This window comes from Rhinatrema bivittatum, chromosome 2 (genome assembly GCF_901001135.1).
Source record: "Rhinatrema bivittatum chromosome 2, aRhiBiv1.1, whole genome shotgun sequence".
Lineage (NCBI taxonomy): Eukaryota > Metazoa > Chordata > Amphibia > Gymnophiona > Rhinatrematidae > Rhinatrema > Rhinatrema bivittatum.
The window spans coordinates 392,343,072-392,368,987 of NC_042616.1; the positions used below are offsets into that span (position 1 = coordinate 392,343,072).

The 25,916-nt window shown below is 45.8% G+C and overlaps 1 long non-coding RNA gene across 1 annotated transcript; it reads right to left on the reverse strand.

Annotated features, from left to right (window-relative positions):
* Nucleotides 1-1,681: 1,681 nt before the first annotated feature.
* On the reverse strand, nt 1,682-24,188 carry LOC115086143. The gene is made up of 3 exons (XR_003855106.1): nt 24,020-24,188; nt 11,626-11,685; nt 1,682-1,731 (listed from the first exon to the last, which is right to left on the reverse strand). It is a non-coding gene; the product is annotated as an uncharacterized LOC115086143 (long non-coding RNA).
* Between the last annotated feature and the right edge of the window lie 1,728 nt (nt 24,189-25,916).

A 25,916-nucleotide genomic window follows, 5' to 3' on the forward strand; every position in this document is an offset into this window, starting at 1 on the left:
CTGTTTCCTGAATGAGAGTCCATTTGATGCACTGAACATCATTTAGCAGTAGAATTAAATTAAATTTGCTTTATTAAAATGTTCTGGTCTTTCAGACAGATATCTAGTCCCATCACATATCTTCCAACCTCCCTGAAACAGAATAACATGTTTTAAACATTTCTTGCAGCTCAGCCTCTCCTCTCAACCTCTGGGAGTAAGGTTGGTTCTTCTATTAGGTGAACTAAGCAGTCACTCAGGACACCACAGTTTTTGAGAGGGGAGGAGGGCGGGAAAAACCTGGAAATCTCCAGGCATTACCTATCCACTGTAAAGAATAGCTCCACAAGAGAGACAGGAATGGATGCTAGGTAGATGTGGGGAATGGAGAGAGATTGGAGAGATACTGGACAGGAAGACAGAGAAAAGAGATGATGGGCACTGTGGACAGGGGGGAAAGGGAGGCCAATGCAGAATTTCGCAGAGGTTGAGAGGAGAGGGAAGGGTAGATGACGACTGAGGAGAGAGAGCAGGATGCTGAACCAGAGCCGTCCCAGTAGGGGCATTAATCCAGGAAGAATTTAGCCAGGTACGTCATTATCCGACTACAATCTAACCAGATAGAAAAGAAGCATTCTAGGCGCATTTCATGGTGGAGGAAAGTTATCCAGCTCACTTTGCTGATTTTCAGTTCTATCCATCTAATTTAGTCAGAAAACTTTTGGCCTGCCTCAGAGCAGGTTTAAAGTTATTCAGCTTCATGCAGCCATATAACTTGCCACTTAGCCAGATATATTCAAAAGATATCCAGTTAAGTGGCACTGTTTTGATATTTTAAAAAAAATAAAATTGTGGGCCTGCCGCTGAATTCTTTTACCCTAATATTTAACAAATGGTCGTACTGGGTCAAGCACCTCCCATCCTATCCATAACTCTCCATAAGGATATAATAAAATGCTCCTTTATTCCCTTCACCCTCTCCCACCCTACCCTTCCCATCCTCTTGATATCTTGAAAAACAGAGGCCTTGTGCTGCAATTGCCATGCCCAAGAGTGATCCCAGCTGCTTTCAACATTGCTAAGAGAGCAATACTGGAAGTTGGAAGGGCATGGAGGGGCACCTAGAGCCATATTATCTGGAACCAGCAAGAGGACAATGGGAAGGCTAACCTGTAATTCAGAAGTTATCCAGCTAAATGAACATTTGGGAGCATTCCGGGGGTGTAACTGGAAGAAGTATATGACTAAATCTGGTATTCAGAGTTAGACAGATAACTTATCTGGCTAACTCTGGTCGGCCTGTAGACCTAAAAACATAAGAAATTACCATGCTGGGTCAGACCAAGGGCCCAGCAAGCCCAGCATCCTGTTTCCAACAGAGGCTAAACCAGGCCACAAGTACCTGGCAAGTACCCAAACACTAAGAAGATCCCATGCTACTGATGCCAGTAATAGCAGAGGCCAGCTAATATTAAGATCCTTCTTATTTAACTGTTCATCTTGTTCTTTATATATACATAGAAATGATGGCAGAAAAAGACCAATCGTCCCAACAAGCTCCCACACATATTTTCCCATACTTATCTGTTTCGCTGACCACCAAGTTCAGGGCCCTTGTTGTTAACTGTTTGATTCAAATTTCCTGCTACCCCCTGCCATTGATGCAGAGAGTAATGTTGGAGTTGCATCAAAGGTGAAGCATAAGGCTTAGGGTAGTAACTGCCGCATCAAGCAAGTTACCCTGATGCTTGTCTGAAAATGAAAGATGAGCATGTCAGAAGTGGGGTTTGAACCTACAACTCCATCAGGAGACCAGAACAAAGAAGAAGGAACATGTAAATTCAGCATCTTACACCACTCGGCCATTATGACAACAAACCTATTTGTGTTCTTTGGTCAATGAATAGAAGTCATTGCATGCTCCTACCTACAAATATATTTGACCAGTTGCAACTCAGAAGTGGGCATTTCCTATAATGGCCCTGTTGCTTGTAATGAATTGCCAGTACAGCTTTGCCTTATTTTTTATATTAAATTGATTCAGAAACAATTGAAGGTTTTACTATTTCAGGAAACGTTTGGCAATTTGGCAATGTGAATGTAAGGGTTGAACTTTTAATTTTTTAGCTGTTTATGTTTGTTTGTATAGAGTGATTTTATTTTGGTGTTTATGTATATTATACGCAGCTTAGACCAGAGCCTGTAATCAGAAGTTAATAAATGTTTTATTAAATAAATAAATGAGATGGCCGCTAGACTGCTAAATATATAGGCTAAATTAGCCAGATAATTAATCTGGACAACTAGCTGAGCCAGATTATGTAATTTCAGAAGGGCTTAGGGAGGGTGGGGGTTGCTTAGCCACAGGGCCACTTGTTAAATATTTGGGAGAAAGGAGTCCCACAATTTACTTTTAAAAAAAAATCAAAACACTGACAGTTAACCAGATATCTTTTGAATATATCCAGTGAAGTGGCTAGTTATCCTACCACATAAGGCCGGATAACTTTCAGATCTAACTGTTTATATTCAGATAGAGCTGCTTAGATTTTAAAGTTATCCATCTACATGTAGCTGAATAAATTTAGGAGAATATATTGAGCAGGATGTTTATCCCACTGATTATTTAGGGAAAGTTACCTTGCTAACTTTAGCCACATAACTTGACCATTCGCTGGCTTACTGAATATTGGCCTCATAAATATGGACAACTTGGCCTCTCTTATACATATTGTTTGTCATTTCTTGATGTCAGGTTATTGGGGTCACCTGCCAGTAAAACACTCCACTCCAAACTTCCACAACTAAGCTTTATTTTAGTATATTCTTTAGGGATGTGAATCGTGTCCTCGATCGTCTTAACGATCGATTTCGGCTGGGAGGGGGAGGGAATCGTATTGTTGCCGTTTGGGGGGGTAAAATATCGTGAAAAATCGTGAAAAATCGAAAAATCGAAAAATCGCAAAACCGGCACATTAAAACCCCCTAAAACCCACCCCCGACCCTTTAAATTAAATCCCCCACCCTCCCGAACCCCCCCAAATGACTTAAATAACCTGCGGGTCCAGCGGCGGTCCGGAACGGCAGCGGTCCGGAACGGGCTCCTGCTCCTGAATCTTGTTGTCTTCAGCCGGCGCCATTTTCCAAAATGGCGCCGAAAAATGGCGGCGGCCATAGACGAACACGATTGGACGGCAGGAGGTCCTTCCGGACCCCCGCTGGACTTTTGGCAAGTCTCGTGGGGGTCAGGAGGCCCCCCACAAGCTGGCCAAAAGTTCCTGGAGGTCCAGCGGGGGTCAGGGAGCGATTTCCCGCCGTGAATCGTTTTCGTACGGAAAATGGCGCCGGCAGGAGATCGACTGCAGGAGGTCGTTCAGCGAGGGTTCCGGCGCCTCGCTGAACAACCTCCTGCAGTCGATCTCCTGCCGGCGCCATTTTCCGTACGAAAACGATTCGCGGCGGGAAATCGCTCCCTGACCCCCGCTGGACCTCCAGGAACTTTTGGCCAGCTTGTGGGGGGCCTCCTGACCCCCACGAGACTTGCCAAAAGTCCAGCGAGGGTCCGGAAGGACCTCCTGCTGTCCAATCGTGTTCGTCTATGGCCGCCGCCATTTTTCGGTGCCATTTTGGAAAATGGCGCCGGCTGAAGACAACAAGATTCAGGCGCAGGAGCCCGTTCCGGACCGCTGCCGTTCCGGACCGCCGCTGGACCCGCAGGTTATTTAAGTCATTTGGGGGGGTTCGGGAGGGTGGGGGATTTAATTTAAAGGGTCGGGGGTGGGTTTTAGGGGGTTTTAGTGTGCCGGCTCACGATTCTAACGATTTATAACGATAAATCGTTAGAATCTCTATTGTATTGTGTTCCATAACGGTTTAAGACGATATTAAAATTATCGGACGATAATTTTAATCGTCCTAAAACGATTCACATCCCTAATATTCTTTCACAAAAAAGCAAGTACTCCTGGCTTATATTTTCAGGATTAGGTGTAAGATTTCTAGTTCTTTCTCTTCAGAGACAAAGGAATTCAGGTTCAATAGAAACTCAGAAAGCCTACTCACAGTTCAGGCCAGATTAGGCCAAATTCCACAGTTTACCCAATAGTTAAGTATTTTATTTTACAAGTACAGCTACCTCTGTTTATAGAAATATGGGTCTCACAGATCTCCTTTGGAACCTCACAGCTTGTCCCTCAGCTCTTGAGTTGCTTGAAATACTATCTTCTTCCCAGCAACCCGTTATAAACCCTGAGGACCAATCTGAATCCTCAGGGGTGTGTTTGCAGGTCTGGGTTTGAGAGAATATGCAAGCCTTTTCTGGGTGGTTCAGCCTCTGTTTAAAGAACTCATATCATGGCTCAGAGACAAGGCTCAAGCCCCAATTTAAACCTGGACAGAGCTTTTTTAACCTTACAACACCCTCTTCCCAGGGTGACCTCTGGTCACCCCTTTAGACCTTCCACGGTCCAACACTGGCCACCATGCGGTGCTTGCAGATCCTTCCTAAAGTGAAACAGATTAATAGAGAAATTGGTACCACAGTGCTCCCTGTGGCCACATTCTCTCCTGTAGCCTCTAGAGTTGGCACTTGTAACTGCCAGAAATAAAAACATTCACGCGATTAAAAGGGCTTACTCATCCACATATTTATTAACACCTTCAAAAAACATCTAGTAAACTAGTAAGACAAGATTTCCCTTGCTAACTCCTTGTCAGATCTTCCCCATTAGGCTACATCTTTGTCCATATCACCAATAATTTTCTTTTTAAGAATTGCTTCTATCATTTTGCCCAGCACCAACGTCAGGCTCACTGGTCTATAGTTTCTTGGATCACCCTATGGAGCCCTTTTTAAAGATTGGTGTTACATTGGCTACTTTCCAGTCTTTAGGTATTATGGCTGTTTTAAATGATAAGACTACAGTTACAGTAAGTGTAAATGGATTTCCGAATTGATGGTGTTAGCTTAAGAGCAGTGTAAGCATATCCTTTTAGAAGGCTAGTAAATGCAAAGACTTACTCCTGAGCAGCTGTAAAATGCACTAATATACTTTACACATTACTTGACATAAAAATGCATTAGTAGAACAATAAGATCTACTTTAAACCCACAAACCATGAAATTATGTCATAAGCAGCAAACTGTGAATGTTAATAGTATACTAATAACATGTAGCATTGTCCAGTTTATTCAGTGCTTACCATTTTCAAGTAAAGGGGGTAGATGTGATGACATTTCTGGAGATCGTATTCCATGAGAACTAAATCTGTTAGATGTCAATAATATAGTGGATGTGAATAACACTGTGCACTGTAATCAAGGAAACAGCTGGATATTTTATTCTGATCTAGGATCTCTCTTGTCTGAATTTGACAGGGGTAGGAAATTTCCAAAGTTCCAAAGCATGATGGTCTCAGATAGAGAATGGAGAAGAGGGAGAGCAGATGAAAGGTAGAATACAAGTCAAATAAATAAATAAGCCAGCCAACCAGTAACTGTTGTATTTTGCCCATTATGGAACCAGCAGAAATGGGTCTAAGTAAGAAACGTTTTGTCAAGGGAGGGTGAAGAGTTGTTTTAAATAGGGATGTGAATCGTTTTCCATATCGTCTTAACGATAGAAATCGTGTGGCAGGGCAAGAAAATCGTCTTAGGCACGATTTTTTAGTTAAAAAATCGTTAAAAATCGTTTTTTCCGATTAGTGCGCACTAACTCGAGTTAGTGCGCACTAACGGGAGTTAGTGCGCACTAACTGAAAATGATACAATTTGACACTTTTCAGGTCAGTTAAGGTCAGTTTAGGAATGAATATGTATTCCTATTGGCTGCCCTCTTATTTATTCATGTTACCAAGTTTCCTACTGACAGTATATGGGGGATGGGAAATGGAAACAGTTGGTAGCTTGACAAAACAAGTAATGTGATCAGTCAATGTGACTAGAACTTGTGTCCTAACCCTGATACCAGGGGTATTGTGATCTTCCTGCACACAGTGCCCTATCCCTATTAATACCAGGAGTGTTGTGATCTTCCTGCACACAGTGCCCTATCCCTAATACCAGGGGTGTTGTGATCTTCCTGCACACAGTGCCCTATTCCTGATACTGGGGGTGTTGTGATCTTCCTGCACACAGTGCCCTATTCCTGATACCGGGGGTGTTGTGATCTTCTTGCACACATCCCGATATCAGGGATAGGGCACTGCATGCAGGAAGATCACAACACTCCTGGTATTAATAGGGATAGGGCACTGCATGCAGGAAGATCACAACACTCCTGGTATTAATAGGGATAGGGCACTGCATGCAGGAAGATCACAACACCCCTGGTATCAGGGATAGGGCACTGTGTGCAGGAAGATCACAATACCCCGGAGGAGTGAGGGTCAGGCAGCTCCCCCCTGTCTGTGAAGCCAGCCTCTCACTAGTAATGCAGGGAGGGAGCTGTCTCAGACTTCACCATCCTCCCCCCCCCCCTTACCCACACACCATTCACTAGCTGGGACATGGGGGAAGTCAGGAGTGAGGGTCAGGCAGCTCCCCCCTGTCTGTGAAGCCAGCCTCTCACTAGTAATGCAGGGAGGGAGCTGTCTCAGACTTCACCATCCACCCCCCCCCTCACCCACACACCATTCACTAGCTGGGACATGGGGGAAGTCAGGAGTGAGGGACAGGCAGCTCCCCCCTGTCTGTGAAGCCAGCCTCTCACTAGTAATGCAGGGAGGGAGCTGTCTCAGACTTCACCATCCTCCCCCCCCCCCTCACCCACACACCATTCACTAGCTGGTACATGGGGGAAGTCAGGAGTGAGGGTCAGGCAGCTCCCCCCTGTCTGTGAAGCCAGCCTCTCACTAGTAATGCAGGGAGGGAGCTGTCTCAGACTTCACCATCCACCCCCCCCCCCTCACCCACACACCATTCACTAGCTGGGACATGGGGGAAGTCAGGAGTGAGGGTCAGGCAGCTCCCCCCTGTCTGTGAAGCCAGCCTCTCACTAGTAATGCAGGGAGGGAGCTGTCTCAGACTTCACCATCCTCCCCCCCCCCCCTCACCCACACACCATTCACTAGCTGGGACATGGGGGAAGTCAGGAGTGAGGGTCAGGCAGCTCCCCCCTGTCTGTGAAGCCAGCCTCTCACTAGTAATGCAGGGAGGGAGCTGTCTCAGACGTCACCATCCTCCCCCCCCCCCTCACCCACACACCATTCACTAGCTGGGACATGGGGGAAGTCAGGAGTGAGGGTCAGGCAGCTCCCCCCTGTCTGCGAAGCCAGCCTCTCACTAGTAATGCAGGGAGGGAGCTGTCTCAGACTTCACCATCCTCCCCCCCCTCACCCACACACCATTCACTAGCTGGGACATGGGGGAAGTCAGGAGTGAGGGTCAGGCAGCCCCCCCCTGTCTGTGAAGCCAGCCTCTCACTAGTAATGCAGGGAGGGAGCTGTCTCAGACTTCACCATCCTCCCCCCCCCCCCCCTCACCCACACACCATTCACTAGCTGGGACATGGGGGAAGTCAGGAGTGAGGGTCAGGCAGCTCCCCCCTGTCTGTGAAGCCAGCCTCTCACTAGTAATGCAGGGAGGGAGCTGTCTCAGACTTCACCATCCTCCCCCCCCCCCCCTCACCCACACACCATTCACTAGCTGGGACATGGGGGAAGTCAGGAGTGAGGGTCAGGCAGCTCCCCCCTGTCTGTGAAGTCAGCCTCTCACTAGTAATGCAGGGAGGGAGCTGTCTCAGACTTCACCATCCTCCCCCCCCCCCTCACCCACACACCATTCACTAGCTGGGACATGGGGGAAGTCAGGAGTGAGGGTCAGGCAGCTCCCCCCTGTCTGTGAAGCCAGCCTCTCACTAGTAATGCAGGGAGGGAGCTGTCTCAGACGTCACCATCCTCCCCCCCCCCCCCCTCACCCACACACCATTCACTAGCTGGGACATGGGGGAAGTCAGGAGTGAGGGTCAGGCAGCTCCCCCCTGTCTGCGAAGCCAGCCTCTCACTAGTAATGCAGGGAGGGAGCTGTCTCAGACTTCACCATCCTCCCCCCCCCTCACCCACACACCATTCACTAGCTGGGACATGGGGGAAGTCAGGAGTGAGGGTCAGGCAGCTCCCCCCTGTCTGTGAAGCCAGCCTCTCACTAGTAATGCAGGGGGGGGGCTGTCTCAGACTTCACCATCCTCCCCCCCCCCCCCTCACCCACACACCATTCACTAGCTGGGACATGGGGGAAGTCAGGAGTGAGGGTCAGGCAGCTCCCCCCTGTCTGTGAAGCCAGCCTCTCACTAGTAATGCAGGGAGGGAGCTGTCTCAGACTTCACCATCCTCCCCCCCCCCCTCACCCACACACCATTCACTAGCTGGGACATGGGGGAAGTCAGGAGTGAGGGTCAGGCAGCTCCCCCCTGTCTGTGAAGCCAGCCTCTCACTAGTAATGCAGGGAGGGAGCTGTCTCAGACTTCACCATCCTCCCCCCCCCCCTCACCCACACACCATTCACTAGCTGGGACATGGGGGAAGTCAGGAGTGAGGGTCAGGCAGCTCCCCCCTGTCTGTGAAGCCAGCCTCTCACTAGTAATGCAGGGAGGGAGCTGTCTCAGACTGGTATCAGGGTTAGGGCACTGTGTGCAGGAAGATCACAACACTCCTGGTATTAATAGGGATAGGGCACTGTAAGAGATGACTGTAGTAGATTGAATAAAGATCTGATGTTTCTGCTCTCCTCACACCAAACAAAAACAACACACAAGCAGAGAAGCCCTTCTTACAAAGCTGAGCTAGTGAGTTAAGTAGGAGGAAAAGTAAACATACTGGTGCCAGTGTGGCTACTTAAAAAATACACTTACCAACAATCAATTACATATATTTGAACTGTGTACAGTTCCAGCCAGGACCACCTTTCTAAAATGCACAGTGATTGGCAAATTCAACATGCACTAGCATTTCAGGTGCCTGCTAACAAAAATAATAAACAAACAAGTTCTAGTCACGTGAGTGCTGATCATTACATTACTTTTTTTGTCAAGCTTCCAACTGTTTCCATTTCACATCCCCCCAACTATATTGGTAACATCAATAGATAAGAGCACAGCCAGCCAATAGGAATACATACATACATATTCATTCCTAAGTGACCTTTACTGACCTGGGAAGTGTGAACACTTTGTTTCATTTTCTGTTGGTGTTCGTTAGTTTCCAGTTCCATTTCCCATCCCCCCAACCATCACCTCAGCGGTAACCTTGGTAACATCAATAGATAAGAGGGCAGCCAGCCAATAGGAACACATATTCATTCCTAACTGACCTTCAGTGACCTGGAAAGTGTTTATTTGTATCATTTTCAGTGCGCACTAACTCGAGTTAGTGCGCACTAACACGATTTAACGATTTTTAACGATAAATCGTTAGAATTTCTATTGTATCGTGTTCTATAACGATTTAAGACGATATAAACATTATCGGACGATAATTTTAATCGTTGAAAAACGATTCACATCCCTAGTTTTAAAGAACTTTTATCAGAATCTGCTGCAGGGGAAATCTTAGATGGGAACATATTCATTAGAACCATATCAGATGATGTTGTGGGCTGCTCGATATCAGCCTGTTAACATACATTGCTTAGCTCATGTTAACAGCCCATATAAATGACATGCAAATGAGTTTTGAGTTTATTTACTATGATCAAAGTTAGCATGTTAACTCAGATTGTTATGGTGACCGGCTGTGGCGCTCCGTGGCCGGAACCAACTGTCATGGCCGCTGGTCGCGGCAGACCTCGACCGGGGCAAGTACCTACCCGTGGGGTCCAACGATCCCCCAGGCTCCGGCAGATGCGGGCAGCCCTTCCCCATTTGATCTTCGTGGCCGTTGCCGCTAAAGGCGTCCGGCCGCATGGCTCCTCCTCGGCCGGGTTGGCTCCGCCCCCCTCGGGGGATGACTAGGGCCGCGCGCGTGGCTGGCTGCAAAATTTAAAGGAACCACGATAGGAAGCTTCCGTGGTTACCCCCTTGGATTTCCTCCTGTTTCTGGGTATTTAAGGCAAGGTCTGCTCCTCGACCTTGCCTTGGTATTGAGGCTTCTGGTTCAGGATTCTGTGCTGGTGTTCCTGGTCTCCGTTCCTGGTCTCCATTCCGCTTCTGTTCTCCTTCCTCGTTGGACTGATTCTTGGCTTCTGACCCCTGGATTGGCTGTCATTCTTCGCTTGGCTTGACCTTGGACTGGCTGCAGACCCTTCTCCTGGCTGCGGACCCTCGGAACTGCTTTCGACCACTCTTCGGCTTCTACTCCTGGACTGACTTGACCTGCTGGAGGCGCCAGCCTCTGGAATCAATGACCTGCAGGAGGCGCCTGCATCCAGACCAATCTTCAGTCTTGAAGGAGTCTCCTAAGTCCCAGCAGCCGGGTTCTTACGGGCTCCTCCTGGGGGAACCGCGAGCTTCCAGGGCGAAGTCTTTACTCAACTGGCGAACCTTCAAGCCTTGCCTTCCGACGGTAGGGACTAGAGAGGGTTGACTCCCTCTTTGGCAGTGCTAACCTTACCTTGGAACAGGGGTCCACTTCTGGATTCGTAACACAGATGTTATTGAAAGTCTAAACTTCACCTCTAGTTATGCTTATTGTGTTAATGGGTCTGTGTTCATTTTGTTCATATTAACAAGCATAATGTTTCTATGTGCTGATAGTTAATGAGCTGTGTTTCATAGTTTTGCATCTCCTTAATTCATTAGCAGAGATTATTGCATTAAAGGCCTTGCGAGCTAATTAACATTTGTTAAAAAATCTGTTAACACACTTAGATTAGATTGCATATCTTAACGGTACTTTTACTGTTCATTAATACTTGAAAAAGTGGTACACTTTAATACATTAGCCTCCAATTGTGCAATATTAGCTTCAGAGGAATAGAAATAGAGGTGTTTTTTTACAAATGAAAAAACCCTCTTTCTTTTAGCCCAGAAATTGACATTTGATGCATTTAAGTTGTAGAAATGGGCAATTGTTAGTTATTATACATAGAGGAGTATATATTCAGCTGCTAAGCAGTTAGTTAAGTTAATCGGATATCAATTTGCCCTATTTCATCTTCCAGAAACATGATAATAGAAAAAAACCCATATATCTGCCCATCCACACTAACTATTCAGCTTTATAATCCATACCGCACTGTCAGAAATCTTAAGTTTATCCCAAGCTTTCTTGAATTCAGATACTTTCTTCATCTCCGCCACCTCCACGGGAAGGCTGTTCCATGCATCCACTACTTTCTTTGTAAAACATATTTCCTTAGATTACTCCCGAGTCTACCTTCTATCACCCTCATTCCATGACCCCTTATTGAAAAATGCCTACCTCCTCCTCTGCATGAAAAACTTGGAGATATTTAAATGTCTCTATCATATCTTCCCTATCCTGCCTTTAGGGTATACATGTTTAATCTTTAAGTCTGTCCCCATGTGCTTCAGAACAAAGACCACTGATCATTTTAGTAGCCATCCTCTGAACTGACTCCAATCAAGTTATATCCTTTTGAGATCTCATCAGAGACTAAAACAGGCAATTTTCCACCACAGCACATGTAATATAACAAATGATGTAAGCATTGGCATGTTTTGACACTATACCGGATGCTTAAGGAATTACCTTGCATAGCGTAGTCACGAGTCAGAAACTTGAGAGATTTGTTGGTGAATTCAGCTATACCTATTAAGCAAGAATTGAAACAATTGCAACATATTGATCACTATGCATGTGGCATGCACATGGTTTGTACCCAAACTATATAAGAGACTCAATGGCAACTTCAGCAACAGGAGAACAGTTTAATTTATGTCATTCAACTACATATATGTCTAAGAATATAGGGGCGGATTTTCAGAGCCCTGCTCGCCGGTAAGCCTATTTTACATAGGCCTACCGGCGCGCGCAGAGCCCCGGGACTCGCGTAAGTCCCGGGGTTTTCGGAGGGGGCGTGTCGGGGGCGTGTCGGGGGCGGGCCCGAACCGCGCGGCGTTTTCAGGGTGTGTCGGGAGCGTTCCGGGGGCGGGCCCGGGGCGTGGCTACGGCCCGGGGGCGTGGCCACGCCCTCCGGACCCGCCCCCAGGTCGCGTCCCGGCGCGCAGGAGGCCCGCTGACGCGCGGGGATTTACGCCTCCCTCTGGGAGGCGTAAATCCCCCGACAAAGGTAAGGGGGGGGGCTTAGACAGGGCCGGGTGGGTGGGTTAGGTAGGGGAAGGGAGGGGAAGGTGAGGGGAGGCCAAAAGGAAGTTCCCTCCGAGGCCGCTCCGATTTTGGAACGGCCTCGGAGGGAACGGGGGTAGGCTGCGCGGCTCGGCGCGCGCCGGCTATACAAAATCGATAGCCTTGCGCGCGCCGATCCAGGTTTTTAGCAGATACGTGCGGCTCCGCGCGTATCTACTAAAATCCAGCGTACTTTTGTTTGCGCCTGGAGCGCAAACAAAAGTAGGCCTATTCGCGGAGTATGAAAATCCGCCCCATAGTGTATGTTATTGCGTGCTCATGTCAATTATTGTATGTGGGACGGACTAGGAGTAAAAGACTGTCTCAAGAATATGCAGCTATAAACTCTCTTGGTCTCTCATTGTATACAGCATACACATTTGCTTGAACAACTTCAATGGTTTGTTATAGAAAAAGTACATAAACACTGCAGGAGGTCGTTCAGCGGCGGTCCGGAACCCCCGCTGAACGACCTCCTGCAGTCGATCTCCTGCCGGCGCCATTTTCCGTACGGAAAACGATTCACGGCAAGAAATCACTTCCTGAACCCCGCTGGACTCCCAGGAACTTTTGGCCAGCTTGGGGGGGCCTCCTGACCCCCACAAGACTTGCCAAAAGTCCAGCGGGGGTCCGGAACGACCTCCTGCGTCGAATCGTTTTTGTCTATGGCCGCCGCCATTTTGCGGCGGCCATTTTGCAAAATGGCGCCGGCTGAAGACAACAGGATTCAATTGAGGGGGCCGTTCCGGACCGCCACTGTTCTGGACCACCGCTGGATCCCCAGGTAATTTAAAGCATTTGGGGGGGGGGGTTTGGGAGGGTGGGGGATTAAATTTAAAGGGTTGGGGGTGGATTTTAGGGGGTTTTAGTGTGTCGGCTCACGATTTTAACGATTTTCACGATAGTTTACACACCCAAATGGCAACAATACAATTCCCTCCCCCTCCCAGCCGAAATCGATCGTTAAGACGATCGAGGACACGATTCACATCTCTAGTATTGATTGGCTATTTTGTAATGAGAAGTTTTTGGAAATATTGTGACTTTCCCTTCTTCAGAAATGCACGATAAGGAGGGATGCTGAGAATGACTTTTGCATTAATTGTACTCAGATGATACACAGCATTCAGGCAGTATAAGGCAGCAGACTTGCACTCTTGAAGCGAAATTTTGAAACATGTGTGGCAGACACCTGGTCCGCACCTGAGGGCCCTAGATCCTTTGTGAAGAAACACAGCTTAGTGAGACTTCCATTCCTTTTCAGCCCCCTGTGATTGGTTGTCTCAGGGTACTTACTAAGGTAATCAGCAAGAATGGTGTATCCATTTTCAGTTAGCTTGTGGAGAGGCAAGAGCTCTTTTTGTTCCCCTTTTTAAATTAGACCTTCTGCCCAATCGAAGGTTTTCCCAGGAGATTCCCCTCAGTGTACTCAGCTGTCTGAGGGGACCTGCCTAAATTTGGAAGAGAGATAGATTTTTGCCAGATTCCTTTTGGATTTTTATTCTGGGGAAAACCTTGATCTTCTTTCAAGGGACCAGGGGCTGAAGACTAGAGATGTGAATCGTGTCCTCGATCATCTTAACGATCGATTTCGGCTGGGAGGGGGAGGGAATCGTATTGTTGCCGTTTGGGGGGGTAAAATATCGTGAAAAATCGTGAAAAATCGTAAAAAATCGAAAAAACGTAAAATCGCAAAACCGGCACATTAAAACCCCCTAAAACCCACCCCCGACCCTTTAAATTTAATCCCCCACCCTCCCGAACCCCCCCCCAAATGACTTAAATAACCTGCGGGTCCAGCGGCGGTCCGGAACGGCAGCGGTCCGGAACGGGCTCCTGCTACTGAACCTTGTTGTCTTCGGCCGGCGCCATTTTCCAAAATAGCACCGAAAAATGGCGGCGGCCATAGACGAACACGATTGGACGGCAGGAGGTCCTTCCGGACCCCCGCTGGACTTTTGGCAAGTCTTGTGGGGGTCAGGAGGCCCCCCCCAAGCTGGCCAAAAGTTCCTGGAGGTCCAGCGGGGGTCAGGGAGCGATTTCCCGCCGCAAATCGTTTTCGTACGGAAAATGGCGCCGGCAGGAGATCGACTGCAGGAGGTCGTTCAGCGCTGAACGACCTCCTGCAGTCGATCTCCTGCCGGCGCCATTTTCCGTACGAAAACGATTCGCGGCGGGAAATCGCTCCCTGACCCCCGCTGGACCTCCAGGAACTTTTGGCCAGCTTGGGGGGGGCCTCCTGACCCCCACAAGACTTGCCAAAAGTCCAGCGGGGGTCCGGAAGGACCTCCTGCCGTCCAATCGTGTTCGTCTATGGCCGCCGCCATTTTTCGGCGCCATTTTGGAAAATGGCGCCGGAACCCTCGCTGAACGACCTCCTGCAGTCGATCTCCTGCCGGCGCCATTTTCCGTACGAAAACGATTTGCGGCGGGAAATCGCTCCCTGACCCCCGCTGGACCTCCAGGAACTTTTGGCCAGCTTGGGGGGGCCTCCTGACCCCCACAAGACTTGCCAAAAGTCCAGCGGGGGTCCGGAAGGACCTCCTGCCGTCCAATCGTGTTCGTCTATGGCCGCTGCCATTTTTTCGGCGCCATTTTGGAAAATGGCGCCGGCCGAAGACAACAAGATTCAGTAGCAGGAGCCCGTTCCGGACCGCTGCCGTTCCGGACCGCCGCTGGACCCGCAGGTTATTTAAGTCATTTGGGGGGGTTCGGGAGGGTGGGGGATTTAATTTAAAGGGTCGGGGGTGGGTTTTAGGGGGTTTTAGTGTGCCGGCTCACGATTCTAACGATTTATAACGATAAATCGTTAGAATCTCTATTGTATTGTGTTCCATAACGGTTTAAGACGATATTAAAATTATCGGACGATAATATTAATCGTCCTAAAACGATTCACATCCCTACTGAAGACCCGTGAGCCATCCCTCTACTCCCTAGGGGAGGCAAGCACCAGTAACAGGACTACCCAGCATGGGATTTTTGATGGCTAGAATGTATCCTGTTTTGAGATTGGAACCTTTGTTTAAATCTTGAAATCTTTTGGAGAATGCAACCCCCTCGAACCCAAAGCTTTTTCTACTCCCTAGAAAAGGCAAGCACCAGTGACAGCATAAAAACCAGCCACAAAGAGATTTGTGAAACAAAGAAAGCATTCTAGATTTGTTTGCGTGGAGGTTTGTTGATCCATCTCTCCTCACATAGGAACTAGGCTGGTGTAGCTTGTTTCCTGTTCTACTGACTTTTCCCTCTCAGATGTTTCCTCTATTGGAATGTAGGAAAGACTGACCAAGATCATGGAGATCCCGCATAGAATCTGCATTCCCAAGGGACCAGGACACAGGCTGGGGACCAGGAATGAACATCTGCATCAAAGGTAGGATTTTTCCTTGATAGAGGGGATCCCACCTCTGCAGGATTTCCTTATAGCGTTGGGCAGTTTATATTCTTAGAGTAAAAGTGGTAAGCTAAAACCCCAGGAGTAAAGGAGAAAGGACATCTACCCAAAAAAGAGAAACATCTGTAAACATCACAGCTTTACATTCACCTATTGGATAAGTTAGACTTTGATTTAACATCAAAGAATGTTAAAAGGGGAGGTGAAAAGGGGGTTAAAAGGAGAGGTGAAAGAAGCTATTTTAGCCAAAAGATCTTCATTCAAAAATTGGAAGAAAGATCCAATAGAAGAAAATAGGATAATGCATAAGCGTTGGCAAGTTAAATGTAAGACATTGATAAGACAGGCTGAGAGAGAATTTGAAAAGAAGTTGGCCGTAGAGGCAAAAACTCAAAGTAAAAACTTTCTAAAATATATCCAAATCAAAAAGCATGTGAGGGAGTCAATTGGACCGTTAGATGATTGAGCGGTTAAAGGGGCACTTAGAGAAGATAAGCTCATCACAGAAAGATTAAATGATTTCTTTGCTTCATTGTTTACGGAAGTGGGGAGATACCCGTCTGGAGAAGATTTTCATGGGTAATGATTCAGATGGACTGAACCAAATCACAATGAACCTAGAAGATGTGGTAGGCCTGATTGACAAACTGAAGAGTAGTAAATCACCTGGACCAGATGGCATACACCCCAGGATTCTGAAGGAACTAAAAAATGAAATTTCAGAACTATTAGTAAAAATGTGTAACCTATCATTAAAATCATCCATTGTACCTGAAGACTGGAGGGTGGCTAATGTAACCCCAATATTTAAAAAAGGGCTCCAGGGGCAATCAGGAAAACTACAGACCAGTTAGCCTGACTTCGGTGCCAGGAAAAATAGTGGAAAGTGTTCTAAAGAATAAAATCACAGAACATATAGAAAGACATGGTTTAATGGAATAAAATCAGCATGGCTTTATCCAAGGCAAGTCTTGCCTCACAAATCTGCTTCACTTTTTTGAAGGAGTTAATAAACATGTAGATAAAGGTGAACTGGTAGATATAGTGTATTTGGATTTTCAGAAGGCATTTGACAAAGTTTCTTATGAGAGGCTTCTAGGAAAAGTAAAAAAGTCATGGGATAGGTGATGATGTCCTTTCGTGGATTGCAAACTGGCTAAAAGACAGGAAACAGAGAGTAGGATTAAATAGACAATTTTCTCAGTGGATGGGTGTGGGCAGTGGAGTGCCTCAGGGATCTGTATTGGGACCCATACTTTTCAATATATTTACAAATGATCTGGAAAGAAATATGACGAGTGAGGTAATCAAATTTGCAGATGGTACAAAATTGTTCAGAGTAGTTAAATCACAAGCAGATTATGATAAATTGCAGGAAGATCTTGTGAGGCTGGAAAATTGGGCATCGAAATGGTAGATGAAATTTTATGTGGATAAGTGCAAGGTGATGCATATAGGGAAAAATAACCCATGCTATAGTTACACAATGTTAGGTTCCATATTAGGAGCTACCATCCAAGAAAGAGATCTAGGTGTCATAGTGGATAACACATTGAAATCGTCGGTTCAGTGTGCTGCGGCAGTCAAAAAAGCAAACAGAATGTTGGGAATTGTTAGAAAAGGAATGGTGAATAAAACGGAAAATGTCATAATGCCTCTGTATCGCTCCATGGTGAGACCGCACCTTGAATACTGTGTACAATTCTGGTCGCCGCATCTCAAAAAAGATATAGTTGCAATGGAGAAGGTACAGAGAAGAGCGACCAAAATGATAAGGGGAATGGAACAGCTCCCCTATGAGGAAAGACTAAAGAGGTTAGGACTTTTCAGCTTGGAGACGAGACGGCTGAGGGGGGATACGATAGAGGTGTTTAAAATCATGAGAGGTCTAGAACAGGTTAATGAGAATCAGTTATTTACTCTTTTGGATAATAGAAAGACTAGGGGGCATTACCCTAGTCCATTACCTGCTATTAATTAAGTTGACTTAGAAAATAGCCACTGCCATTAGCAATGGTAACATGGAATAGACTTAGTTTTTAGGTACTTGCCAGGTTCTTATGGCCTGGATTGGCCACTGTTGGAAACAGGATGCTGGGCTTGATGGACCCTTGGTCTGACCCCGTATGGCATGTTCTTATGTTTTTATGTTCTTAATCAGTTAACTTGTATTTTAACACCCAGAACCTTATCCTGCCTGTTTGTTCCAGGTACAGCATTACAGTTACTAAGGAAGAAGGAGAAACACCACCACCTGGGCTCAAGCTTAAGCTTTCCCCCACAAAAAGGACACGCCCCCCCCCCCCCCTTGGGGATGAAGAGAGAAGGGAAAAGCACTAGCTGGAGCAGCCCCAGAAGAAAATGTGTTTCTGTGCCCTTGGGAAGTAGAACTCCCCAATAAAGGGTTACACATGGAACCGTGTCGAATGCGTCTGACAATATCACTTAAAACCAAGGAAATGATTCTAAGAGTCCATTATTGATAATTTGGATAAAGTATATATTAGAATTTTCTTTGTACACCTTAGGTGCTGTGGGATAAAATTTAAAAAAAATAAAGTATTATGATTACAAACTGTGGTGGTTTTCTCTAAAAGGTGTCCCTCCCACTCAGCTTTTCCATGTATGATGTCCCTCAAAATTTAAATTAACATTTTTATTTTTTTTTGCAGCTAGTTCTTTTTGGTTGTTCTAGTACAAACTATAACATATTTTGCTGTCTTAACTGCTGTATTGTTTGTTACCTTTATCACAATAGCAGGAATTAGAAGTGTGCCAGGACCCTCCCCAACGGACCCTTAGTCACCAGAGCGTCTGGTTTAGGGAAGCCTTTGACGTGTTGCTGAGACTATGCAAATACTGGGAAAATATGAATGTTTTGTGGCAAATTACTGCTGCTTCCAGTTACCCAGTGTGGCCCCTAGATGGTATGTTTATTGGTCAAAGAGCATTGTATATGTAGAAAATTGGAATTTTATGAAGGAAAGTTTCTAGATATACCTGCTAATGTGTGGCCCTTTTAAGAGGGTTGGGAAGAAAATCTTTGTAGGCAGAGTGTTCAAGAGAGTATGGGCCCAATATTCAGCCATATCCGGTTAAGTTGCAAGGGATATTCAGTGATATGGCTATGCCACTGAATATCCACGCACAAATTGCTACTTAGCTGTATATGTTATATCCAGCTAAGTTAGAAAAACAGCTCTATGACTGGTAGAACTTATCCGATTATCATAACCGGATAAGTAGCGCACCCTGATCCGTCCACTGCCCGCCCATTTTCTCTGTGGCTAAAATATAGCTGGATAAGTGACTTATCTGGCTATCTAACGGTCACTGAACATATCCGCCCTAAAATTTGGTGGAGCAAATTTGATGGGAGGAGACTTCGCCAAGGGCAGGATAGAATAGGTATAACCAGTTTGGCTGGTGCGGCCAGGGAGCCCTCCTTTTAGGAGAAGGCCCTGCAGAGGCTTTCCCCTTCAAAGGAAGAGGCCTGATACTAAGGAGGAATTTTTCTCACAAGGAACTACTTAGGGACCTGGTCTGGGTTAAACCATAAGAGGAGATGTCGAGAGGAGTTTATGACCATTCTCTTGGACAGGGATAAAGGATCCAAAAGGTACTTTCCAGGAGGAGTGTGCCAAGGACACTGATGAGTCCAGGAATGCTACCAGAGGACAGAGATACCAGAACCCAAGGAGCTGGAGCAGGGACGGATTGGCTTATTGGGGCTTCGGGCATGCCCCAGTGGGCCGGTCAGGTCATCATGTGACTAGCGTTGATCACAGCAGCCCCATGCTTGCGGAGTTGCTGTGATCAAAGCCAGGCCTTGCAGCAGTTCTCCTGGCTTAGTGGGAGACTCTCTGTTAACTTTTCCTATGCCTTTCATTTTTATTGCCCTGTGGCCCCATGGGCCTGCCATTTGTTTTTCTGGCTCTCATTGTGGATGCAGCCGTGGCTCCATGGGTCTGCCTTTTGCTTTCCCTTTCTTATCGCGGCATCCTCAATGCACTATGGGACTTAATCACCTCATCCCTTCCTTAAAATGGAGGGGGGAAATGCTCCCGTAGCCTCTCCTTACTCTGGCCCTGCCTCTGCCTCTGTCGCTGACATGGGAATGCAACAGACAGACTGCCCTCTGCTTCCTATCAACTAGCTGAAAGGCATTCCTTGATCTCTGCTGCTGATCAGCCCCCACCTTATTTTGAGACCACAAAAAAGTTATAATCCTTCCCACCCCATCCCACCCCACTGAGCATTGGGGCCTTCCTGACTTCCTCTTCCCACACCAGCACTTACCAATGTAAGTAAAAATATTTTTTTAATATATTCAGAAGAAGCATGGGAAAGGAGTAGGTGAGAGTGGAAATATGTCAGTTAGCGTGTATGTGTGTGTGTGCATGTGTGAGCATGAGAGCTAGGTGTGTAAGGGTGCATGTGTGTGTATATCAGCATGTGCGAGGTAGCATGGGTGTGTGTGAGCTTGTGAAAGGGTGCATGAGAGCAGGCATGTGCGTCAGCAAGTCTGCATGAGGGAACGTGTGTGTGTGTATGTGTGTGTGTGTGTGTGTGTGTGTGTGTGTGTGTCAGGGAATGAATGTGTGTCAGAGAGCATGTATGATAGAGACCAGGAGGGAGCATGGGAGTGTTTATGTCAGGGAGCATGGGAGTGTCATAGAGCAGGGGAGTGTGGTTGTGAGGATATGTAAGAGAGGAGAAAGTTTGTGCACCCCCTCCCCACTAATCAACAACAATCTCAGGATGACTGGAAATTAAAAGTTGCAAAGTATATAAATTGGAGGATTTATTAATTTTTATTAGATTTAATTAATAATTATTGGATGCTATCTGATGTGTCAACATATTTCATTGGTATTTGGGAAATATTTTTTTATGTGAGTTTAATTATTGGATGTTCTATTCATCAGCTGTTTTGAAATATTTATTCTTTTTATTAGTATGGTTTTCCTATTACTGATGATATATATTTAATGATTTCATGGTTTGATGTGTTATGAGGAATGGTGATGCTTCTGTTTTTCCATTGTTCTACTGCATACAGAGTCTAGCTTCTTGCAGATTCCCCAGTTCATTTTTAGTTTGCACAATTCTATTCATACGTTATGATCTCCTTATTTTGTATTTGGTGAGGGCTGTGTACTGTGTGTATGTCCAAGGTGAGGTATTCTGCTAGCATGTACATATTTTTTGTATATAGCCTATGTACATATCATTTCCCCATTGATTCCCTGTACATATTTTTTCCTCATGTATCTGTTTTTCACCCCCCCCTACCCCCTCCTTGGTCGCGATCACCCCCACCCCTCCCTCCCTTAGTTATCAAGTTATTTACTCTGTTACTATTGTTTATGTTACACACTGTTCCTTGTAAAGGCTTTGCCTATATATTTTTGGTTTGTAAGTTATCTGTAAACCGGCACGATGTGCAAACGGCTGTCGGTATATAAAATTAAATAAATAAAATAAATAAATGTAGCTTTTGTGTAAGGATTTATAGGGACCTGTTTTACTAACAGAAGGTAAATTGATGTTTTAGGGCCTGATGTAATATTTACAGTGTTGCCTTTACAAAAGTAGGATTGTCATTGTTTGAGTGCTGGAATTTAGTGCTGTTTTGGTATGGAAGGCTTACTTTATAGTAATTGTAATTCAGTTTACTCAAGGATTGCTGAGAGCTGAGCCATCACCCAACATGTGTTAGAATAGGCCTAATGCAATATGGGATACAAGTGTCTTTTTACTTTTTGTTTTGGTAGAGTTTTCTGGTTGGCACCACATGTTGGCACTTACATGCTGTAAGTGATATTTTTACCTCATAAGACTAATGTCCTCTTTGATGTAAAATCTGTTGTCTAAATGCATAATTTTAAATTATGTGTAGGGAGAAAGGGGCTGGGAAGCACAAGGCTGTAAGGTCACCTATGGTGCCTAATCCCTCGCACCCTGGCTCCACTTGGAAAAGCAGGATTCTGGAGCTGTGCTGCTTTGGGTCCTGTGACTCTCCCCCGTCTCACCCAGAGCTTACATTTTCTTTTTCTTTTAACATCTGGTAGAACAACATGGATCACTTCTTGTCCCCCTTATCCTAGAGTAGGTAGGCAATGCAGAGACTGAGGAAGAACTATAAAAGCAGCAGACTCTGTAGCACACAGTCAATGGGAATGCAGTGAAGTGGTGTGGGGGCAAAGAGAAATGGATGCAAGCTACAGTTACAGAAAGGAATGGAGTGAGCCAAGAGGAAGTGGCTGTGCAATGTTGGGGAGGCTTCTGTCTGAAAGGGGCACCTGGCTGTAGAACCAGTGAGTTTCTTAGAGAGTAGGGGTTCCAAGAAGGGGTGGGAATGGGAACGGGAAGGCTGGAAAAGGGCTGGCAGCAAGCAAAAAAACTTTACACAATGTATGAGTACATGAGCAAAAGCACAACAGAATGTGTGTGTGTCAGAGAGTGTGTGTACAGGCATCTTTCTGAGTCACAGGGAGAGAGAGATTCACTCACATACTTTGCGTCTGAGTCTGTATGGGTGGATATCTTTTTTTTCTCTTTCTCTGACACAGAAAGACATCCATACACATTCACCCACACTCTCTCTGTGACACAGACAAGACACATCCACAGACAGAGCGAGAGTGAGTGCTGGGTGTCTTTGTGCCAGAGAGAGAGATACCCACGCACTTTCTGAAAGTGTATGCTGGGTATTTTTTTGTCTGAGAGACTGTGTTTGCGTCTGATACTGGCTGGCAGTGTGGTTCTCTCATTACTTGGCAACGGATTCAAGAGCTAATTGGTTGGCAAGAGACTAAATACTATACTATGAATCCAGCATACATGTATATATGAGAGATGTAACCAAATTTGGGGGAGGAGATAGCATAACTGATTGCATGGATGAAAGGGGGCCTGCAGCTCTATTTGCTCACCTCTGGTCATGGGTGTGCAGTGCACTATTTCTTGCTTATTTAGGAAAAATATAAAATGTATGTTGAAGATTTTTTGCTTCAGTTCTGTCAGGCTCCAGGTCACATGATGTATCTCTGAAGGGTCAGTTTATCATGCTTTTGGGAACTTTTGAAATGCACGCTTCAGGGAAAGCACAAGGAAGTCTGACAGATTCACTGTGGGCTGGTTTTGAAAAAAATCCCCCGGGCTGGTATTTCTCTGCAATCCGCCCCTGAACCGGGGTATTTTGTGGCCATATATGTGAGGAAATTAGTGTGAAAGTTTTGAAGAAGTCACGTTATCTTGTACATAGTTTTGCATGTTACCCTAGAAGAAAAAAAGGTTAAGTGTTTTGGATCAGAACTTGGTGGATGCATTATAGTGACTAGCAATGTTCACCATACAGATAGTAAGGGACTGGGTTCAGAAAAGGGAGACTTTGGGAATCGGGCTTCTTGTTCCAATTCCATTTTGCCCCTCGCTGGGTCCATTATATCATCTGTTTGACCATTTTCTTTTTGAACCCTAACCTGAGAGACTGGCACTTGGCCTACACAGGTGCCAGACCCTCTCAATATTTTGTGTGCCCCATCCAGGGGGTTAAACAACAGCAGATTTTCAAAGTCATTTACAAGATAAAAGGTGATTAATCCAGATAAATTAGCGATCTGAAAATTTCCTTTTTTCAAGGCAGCTAAAAGTATACATCCTGTAAGGACGACGTATATATCTTTAGTCCAAATAAGAAGCATCCCCAGGGACATGTTTTGGTCAGTGAATATGGGATTCAGTAATGGGAGTTAAGCCCTTAGTGAATTCCATGTTTGCAGGAACACATTTCCATGGCCCGAAAAAGCACAAATATTACCAGTAATGTAATTTCCTATATTACTGGCTGGGGGAACACAAGTTCACTGACCCTTATCTCCAGGTTGTAGTCATAAAAGGTGTAGCTAGCTCAAGTTAGCACACACACACCCATGCAGTCATCTAACTTGGGACAGATAGCCCGATTCCCTCACAGAGTGAAAGTTCCTCCCCAGAGTATATTCCCCCTCCCCATAATCCTCCATCCACAAAGCAATCCCCTCTTCCAAATCCCCCTCTGTAGCATATTTCCTTTCTGGATAGCCCCCACCCCCATCTCAAAACTCTGCCCTCTCCACCTAAACATCAAAAATTATCTCCCCTTATGGATATCCTCCCATGCCCCTTCCCCCTGCCTACTCCCCACCCACCTTAAGGACAATATGGGTCCTGAATTAGTTTGAGCAATTCTCAGTTGTTCCTGCCCTGCCAGTGCCATAATTCAAAATTGCACCAGCTAGCTTGAAGCTCTCCTTTACCCTGTACCAAATATCTGGTGGGTAGGATGTGAGGTTTCAGATGAAGTGTAAACCTTGAAAAGAATTCACCACAGGGAGATGAGAGGGGAGCTCTTACTGAAATTGGTGATTGTTACAGGAGAATCTGTGCATAATCAGGAAGGTTGAGAAGGTGCAAAGTCCTGCCTTCAGCCTGTAGGTTGTTCTGGGAGTCTGTTGGATTATCCATTCAGTGGTTCTGGGGGTCTGTTGGATTATCCGTTCAGTGGTTCTGGGGGTCTGTTGGATTATCCGTTCAGTCCTTCTAGCTCTTTGCCTCTCACTTCCTCCTGACCATCTTGTTCTTGTCTGGTTCTGATTGGCACTGCAGTGGACCAACCCATAGTGTGGGTGGGTATCTCTGCCTCACTTTGGGCTGGCCTCATCACTGGTTCATTGTATTGTAATTGTTTTCCTGGTCTTTTTCCTGTTCAGTCATGAATGCCTTGCTTCTGCCAAACATCCTTGTTCTAGCCTTGTTTGACATGAGTTCCTATTTTTGGATCATGTATTTTGTCTTTGCTTTATTTGGACTTTGACTTGTTTTTGCTGTTATGGCTGAATGACATTAAATTGCCTTATTCAGCTTTCTTGCTGTGTTCAGTCTTTGTTTTTGCAGGTTTTCATGGAGAAAATCACAGGGCTTTCCAAGGCTATGTGTGCATCTTAAGGCTCACCTTACAAAGAGGTATGGGAGGCTTAAGAGTTATTCTAGTGCTCTGTTTTATTATTATTTTCTTGTTTGGACTGTAAACTGTATATTTTGTAGAATCCAAAAGACTGGAACCTATTTTTTTGTTTCCCGCTACTTTACTATTCCTCAGTAAACTCTGTGTGGAAAAACATATTTTGGGCCTGATTTCCAAAACAATTCAGGACCCAAATTGTCCTTAAGCACATAAGATCACTCTGAAAATTCGGGCTCAAGTCTGTGTGTAAAAAAGGTACATGCAGTCTTTATATCACCACACACACAGTTATAGAATTACCCTCTCTGTGCAAATAATTTTCTTTCAGTGACTGTGTGTAATCCCTTAGGCCTCACAGCTTGAGCTATTCCCCATGGGAAGAATTGGAATCTGGGCCTGCAGTCAGTTTTTCCTTCTTCTGCAGTACATCCCTTACGTACACAGGGAGTGTCCTGGGAAAAGAAGGAAGTCAATTGCAATTGTTTTGTCATGAAGCATCGCAACAACATTCATATGAATAGGAAAATACAATTCAATAATAAGTGAAAAAAATGTTGGCTAAATAAAGTATTAATTGTTCACTCTCTGATTCAAACACTAATAAGACCCTGCTGTAATTGCTGTAAGTACATTTCAACTGTATAGGACCTTCAGCAAGTACAGTGTTGGATTTGTGGACCCTTGGACCAAGGTGGAGTTGACGCAACCTGCAGGAAGGAGCCCTGCAGGTCCCCACTGTTGGCTGGTGGATCCGGATAAGACAGAGGCTCAACTGGAGCTTCGTCTACACCAGCCCACAGACCCCCACTTAAGCCCTCTCCCTCAGGCTCGGGATTTCTTGGGGTGACGTAGATGGAATTCTTTCAGTAAATTACGATCCAATATATTAGCAGCTGGCTCCCAAGAATTCTCCTCAGAGCCGTAATCCTTCAATGACAGCAGGTATTTGACTTTTTTGCATCTGCGGCGTGAGTCCAACTTCATAGATTGCATCTCCATTAGTGAATATTTCCTATAGTTACAGTGCTGCCCTGGAAGGCCATGAGCGCACTAGTGGTTTGAGCAATGATACTTGGAAGACGTTATATATCCTTAGAGTGGTTGGCAGCTTTAATTGATATGTGAAGGGCCCTAATCGTCGGAGTACAGGGAAGGGTCCAATGTAGGGTGGGGCCAGGTGCCTAGACAGAACTCGCAGATGTAGGACAGATGTGCTTAACCATACTCTCTCTCCAATCTTAAATTGAGGGGCAGGTCTTCTGTAGGTATCTGCAGTCTTTTTGGCCC